This window comes from Lactuca virosa, chromosome 4 (assembly GCF_052849685.1).
Source record: "Lactuca virosa cultivar CGN04683 chromosome 4, Lactuca_virosa_CGN04683_v6, whole genome shotgun sequence".
Lineage (NCBI taxonomy): Eukaryota > Viridiplantae > Streptophyta > Magnoliopsida > Asterales > Asteraceae > Lactuca > Lactuca virosa.
The window spans coordinates 514229245-514236541 of record NC_136429.1 but is presented as its reverse complement, the minus strand read 5'-3'; positions in this window follow the sequence as shown (position 1 = coordinate 514236541).

Below are 7297 nucleotides of genomic sequence, written 5' to 3'. Positions count from 1 at the left end.
TCCATTAGTAGATAGTGATGAGGATTTGGATAATCTTTTTAAAGATTATTTATATTAGTATGTTTAATCGTAATGCCTAATAATAAAAATGAATGTGAATTCATTTTTATGTTGGTATTGAACGAGCCTAGGAATAAATCTCTTTAGTTAGTATTTTTTTTAGTATTTCTAATGAGTCTTGGTTTTAACAATTTGGTACGTTTATGGTTTTAGGTACTTGGATATTGGAATTTTTAGTAGTTTTTATTGATTATTATTGAATTTTGTTATTGTTGACATTCTTTTTATTGATTATTATTGAATTCTTTTTTCAAATTTATACATGTTATCGTAAGTATCTATACAAAGTAACTATAAATTTTGAAAATGATGTTCGATTAATTCATAATATAGCATCCTACTTTCATAAATAATTATTATTTTACAAAATGAACATTTTAAACTATCTCAATCGCAGAATATTCATAATCAAAACTCATGTAACAAATTGAAAATTTCATTTACAAACAAACACAACAAATATTAATCATTTTTCTTAGGGTTATCAACAGAAAAGTCCCAAACTTTTTTCAAAAGTTTCAATAAAGTCCTAAAAGTTTTTTTTTTGAACAGAAAAGTCCCAATATTTTGAAAAAATCATATAATCTATCATTTGCTATTCAAATATAAAAAATGACTTTTTCGTTAATTTAGTCAAAAAATAAAAATATTGGGACTTTTCTATTCAAAATAAAAACTTTTAAGACTTTATTGAAACTTTTGAAAAAAGTTTGGGACTTTTCTGTAGATTACCCTTTTTCTTATCTTGAACAAGTGCAATACGAAAATCATAAAACAATGGAAAAAGAATTAACATAACGAGGGAGAAAAAGAAACACGTTAAGATAAATAACTTTAAAATATAAAAAAGGATTATAAAATATTAAGAAAATAGATTTATGCAAATCTGATATATTAAAAGATAAATAATGGAAAATATGATATTTGGTTTCATAAATTTAAGTAAGTTGCATTATCCTAATTTGAAAATAAAAAATTTACAATATGTATTTATTGAATTATAAATTATCAAAAAATAAATAATGGAAAATATGATACTTAGTTTCATAAATTTACAATATGTATTTATTAAATTATAAATTTTGAAAAAAAAAATTTTAAATGGTTATGACAAAAGAAAATATATGAATTTTAAAAATTTTACATTATCTTAATTTGAAATTTAAAAAACATATCCTAAACTTTCTACATTATCTATCCTAACTAAATAAATGTTGGATATGTTTCATTGACTTTTTCTTATCCCTATATATATATATATATATATATATATATATATATATATATATATATATATATATATATATATATATATTCTATTGCGCCATTTTTAAGTCACTTATCACATTATCATTCGTCTGCTGTTCCTGCAAAATGTATGTTTTTCTTATGGTTTTTGTTTTTAAGTTCTTAAGTTTTGGTTTAAAGTGTTATAAAAATTAAAAGTGCATATTTCTTCATCCTACAGCCGCTATTAAGAGTTGTTTCCTTGATTAATCAAAGTCAAACAGGTATGTCTTTCATGTTTTTGAGCCTTTTGTTTTTGTAATTCGCTAAATTAAGCAGTATGCATCACGTTAATATGTTTATATTTCATTGATTTTACTTCTTCAAACATTTTGATCCTACATAACATACCATATGACCATATGTTTTCCTAATTATATGTGACCAATTACTTGAACAATGTAGCCACTTTGTGTATGTATGCTTTTAATTTTTATCAACAAATATCATATAGAATAAACAGTTTTCTAAAATCTTTAATAATGCAATCCATATAAACAATCATAAATAATAGAATATTACCAAATTAATCGATTTATAATGATGTACCTCCTTTTAACTGAGCATTTCACAACTTGCTAGCTTCCAAATTTCCTGTCATCAACAAAATAACAAAAAAATATAAATATAAAGTATGTTACTATAAACAATGAAAAATATTGGAGTACAAACTTAGATTGATATCTTCTTAAAATTTATCTAAAACTTTATTTGAATTCAATCAAAGGCAAAGACAGATCCTGTTAGCAAAATTTCATAATTTTTTGGAGTATTATTTAAGATAGCTTTTTAATTGGAACATAGAAGAAATGAATACAAGCAAATAGACACTAACTAATCTCACATGACAGTTAAAAAAATGATCTCACAGCTAACATAACCCATCAATAATAATAATAATAAACATAGCATACTGCACTTGATTATTTCAATCAAATATATACCTGTATATTTCAAAAACTTTAAAAAATGAAAGAAAAAAACAGTTACCTGTGTTCATATGAAGAAGCCTCCATTGATGCAACAGCTTGAAATATTTTCAGGGGTGTTAATGATATTCCTAAACAAAACAGCTTGTCAAATCTGATTCGGTACTTTGTCATATTATTAAATACATCAAGTTTGTTTTTGGGTTTGAGTTCACAAAGAAAAAAAAGGAAGAAATTTCTTTTTTATGTTTTGTTTAATTGTCAACCAAAATAAGATCTCAAACGCACCTGTCGCTGAAGAGCAAAGATATTAAATCCCACAAACGCCCCCACCATTCACGCTCGAACAAACCTGCATCTAGTTTAACATAAAAACAGATGAGGAAATAAAAATCAGGAATGGTCATTCATAAACCGAAAATAAGAATATTATGTTATTATAAGAAAAGAATATTGTAATTTACTTAATAAATTTGGAAAAAAAAATACACAGGTTATGTTATAATTCTCCCTAACATTCATGATGTATTTTTCATTCATATGGAATGAACCATTCCATTTCGATCCTGATTTGATCATACCAAATAGTAGCTAAATCTATTTTGATAAATTAATGTTGCAAAGAAGTGAACACCACCTTGGAGATCTTACATGTTTACAGGAAGATAAGAGATAAATATGTACCTCCCAAGTTGAATCCCACGACTAAGGAATGGAGGTTGATCAAGAATGGCCCATTGATTTCCATTAGGTAAAAGACACAACAATTATTGTAAAAACACCAAAAAAAACTTAGGAATCAGAACACTCAGAAACATAGGAATTAGAATGTAACCACGCTTAAGTAAAAAAAACAGACTAATAGAAGAACATACACATAGTCAGGGTGTGTGGAGAGATTGGGAACGGAATCCGACTGTTTTCTGCAAATTACGAACTTCAGAGGTATTCAGATATCAAAAGCCACAAAAGCAACTGCAAAAATTCGATAAAACACCAACTCATTACGTTACCTGAAGAAGATTTTGGCAGTACAACAGAATATAGTTGATTATACCGTTGTTGTTGCTGTTGATGGTGATGATGAAGCTGAGCGACACTGCTTCTGAGAATCATCAGGAATCCTTGAGCCTAAATATTATTCACTTGGGTTTCTTTCTTTGTCTGGTCAACTCGGCATCTGCGGAGCTTGAGGCGCGTTAGGTTAGGGCACCAAAACGAGATACAGATCGGCCCTTTCGTCATTTATACTAACGGATCTGTGGTCACACTGCAGCGCGGGTTTGGTAACAGAGTCAAGCTGTGCGAAATTTAACGGAATAACAGGTAGAAGATCAGATTGGGAGTTTAGATCAAGGCGGTAGCGAATCTCGCCTTAGACGAGTAACCATGTGCGAGATAAGAGGGAACAACGCGCGGCGGCGACGACGGTTGCTAGAAGAGGATCGGCTCATCCAGACGAAGTGGTAATGGAGTTCTAAAGCAAATGTCGGCTGTAAGAATCGATTTTGCAATTTAGGGTTTGATAGAAGATAAGAGGGTGTTATAACATTACCCGATATAACCCTATATTATTATTAAAAAAATAAAATAATAATGAATGGTAAATATTCACAAATTAACGTATGTATAGAAAAAACATAATTAGAATATATATATTTAGGGAAAAAGAGTTCATATATTATATGAATTGTTTTTTTATTCTTACATTAAATTAAATGTAATAATGTAATTTGAACTTTTAAAATATTTCACATAAACATAAAACTAATTTAGGCTTTTAAATAAAAATGATTTTTTTTAATTATTAAATAAAAATAATAATTTATAAAAATGTTTATATGGTTAAAATAAATTATACAAACAAATACCTATTTGTATTCCATACTGACATGGATATTTTAGTAATGGATGGTCATACCACTGTTCGAGATTTTTCTGCATTACGACACGTTCACGTATGGTGGAACATACTAGCTGTTCGAGTTTTGTTTGTGTGGGACGACGTTGAACATAAGAGACTTCTTATTTGGCTGATTGATCGCAACGTAAGTATTACCACAATAAAATGAATATGTCATTATTTGTTTAATGTTCTATTTATAATTCACTTATTGTTATTATATAACATATCTTAGAGAGACAAAATGATCGCAATTGTCCCACGGGTTTTGAGGTCAATTTTGAACATGAATTTGGTTGGACGCGTTATCTCTTTAAATAATTTCCAAATGGATCATTTTTTCGAAGACCACCCACGATATCAACATTATAGAATTTTCTTTGGTGAGTGGGCTATATTGATAAAGAGTAACACAATTTTTACTCTCTTGGGAAATGATATCGCCAATTCATTTCCAATTTATCCATTGTGTTCTTCTATCACAAGCCTCACAAGAGATTTTAGCCGTCGAAGAATGTTGATAGGTGCATTTATATATTTGATTATATATATTTTGTTTTTTTATATATTTCATACGACAAATTAAATAATACAAAATTTGGTGTATTGTAGATGTCGTTGGAAAAATCGTATGGGGAAGACGAATGAGCCCATTCTATGCATTTGAACTATTTATCCAAAATGAGATGTAAGATTATATATAGATATAGATATATAAAAATATTAATAGTATGTTAATATAATGTATTTTATATAAATGTGTTAACCAATTATTATTATTATTATTATTATTATTATTATTATTATTATTATTATTATGTGTTTTAACAAAATTTTGTTTGAATGAATAGGGGGCATACAATAAAGTTGATGTTCAATCACGTACCGATGAGCCTTATGATACAAATATATCTTGCAATTGTGAATCAATCCATAATTTATGTCTCTAGGGACAAGTTGGTCCACCAAAATTTTTGTAAGTTAACTATGTGCAACATTATATATAGTTTCAATTATTTATAAATAAATTATTTCAATATACCTTATTAACTGTATAATATATGTCCATACAGATAATATTTTGGTTTCAACTGCATTGACCGATGTCACGTTAGATCCAAGAATGCCGGAATCTGATAGGATTCGAATGAGAGATAGGGAAAATATTTAATTTTTCCATAGTTATTTGTGTGCATCGTATGTGGTAGTTATTTGTTTGCGGGATTTAAGGTTTTTATTTGTTTTTATAGTTTTTTTGGTATTTATTTGTTTGCGGATTTTGTGATATGGATTTTTGGTACGCTTTAAGTTGATAAATTTTACTTTCTTTGTTTGACAATTTTTTGTTATATGGTTGTATTTTGTTATTGTTGTTTATAGGATATTGATATTGTTGTATATTAATTAAAAGAAATATTCTACCAAATAGAATTTACAAATATTATCTAAATATAAATCAATCAAAATGAATTTATCCAATTATTGGAAAAAAAATTATTGAAACCTGAAAGAACGATACACTGAAAAAATTATTCAAAATTCAAATTTTAAGTTGACACAGTAAGTCAATTCCCAAAAATTGTTAAAACATTATTTCCGAGTCTTCCAAAAACAAAACTATATAACTTAATGTAACGATCAATCTCACATATAAATAAATAGTTCAACCCAATCAATTTTCGATTAATATATAAGTATTTTATAAAAAAATCGTTTTTTATTACAATGTGTTATGAAACTTTTCATTTTTAATTTTTATTGATTTTGTATTAGTTAGCATAACTCTTAATAATGCTATTTCAATTGGTTATTTTATGTTATTATTACCGTATTGTGTCATGTTTGTCATATTTTAATTGGTTCGTTTCGTGTCAATGTAAAAAAACAAGTTATCGTGTCATGTCGTGTCGGACTAAAACACGACATGACACCCCAATTTGATAGCACTAATTGAGGAAAACAATTCTCATAAAGAAAACAATTTACCCAATAAGACAATCAACTTTACTTTTTTAATCAGGAAAAGTAGTTTTAACACAAAATAGCAACATACATATAACTTTAAATCAAAACAAAAACATACTTATATTTGAAGTCCAAAAAACAAATGGCCTCTAGAAACTAATTTTCGTAAAAACTATTCACACCCGTCGCTTGGCGCGGGTAAACGGCTAGTATATATATATATATATATATATATATATATATATATATATATATATATATATATATATATGCAAAGGTGATATAGACATCCGGACAAAGCATCCTACTCTAGAGCCACAACCAAGCGAGGAACATGCAAGAAAGCCTAGATCAAGAGTTCTTAGGATATCCTACGTGACTACATACATCCCCTAGGGCACCACACTAGACGATAACAAGCATACGGTAATCGAACTAGCATTCCACTACTGCTATATCCTAACATACAAGGATATATACTACAACACGTAGTATAGTGATGAAACTCACCTGAATCGAAGACCCAAGAACACCGCGACACACTCACGCTCTGAACTGATTACTCCCGCGAGCCAACTAACACCAAAGCATGGGAGGACCTTAATCAATAACCCAATTCCTTTATGTTTAAATAAAAGTCAGGGGGTCAAAAAGCCAACTGTCAAAGGTCAAAGTCAATAACCAACATTTCCAATAGTTAACCCTCACGTCATGACCAACCCTTAGTCACATCATGAGAATGTGTTCAGCCCAATTTTAGACTCGGTCACGCACTAACTCAGCCAAGCCGGCCATATCAACTCAAATAGCAGACATCACAACGTGAACCCTCCTTGGTTATGTTGTGAACAAATCAGGATAAAATAATCAAGGGACTCTCCACCGTCACGTCCTGACATTCTCGATGTACATGCATTAAGTCTTCAACTCTAACTTTCCATAATGGTTTAAGGGACTCCAAAGATTCATAAAATTATGACAAGTTTTTGTACATGCATACCCCATGCATGTCCTCTAGAAAATCTAGGTCAAAAGGCAAGAAAGTGACCAAATTCTCATGCAATGCTTGGCAACTACATCCAATTCTTAGATCCACAAGGTATGATGCTCTAGGGACTTAGGAGGACCATAAAGTTGCCAACTTTAGTCCATC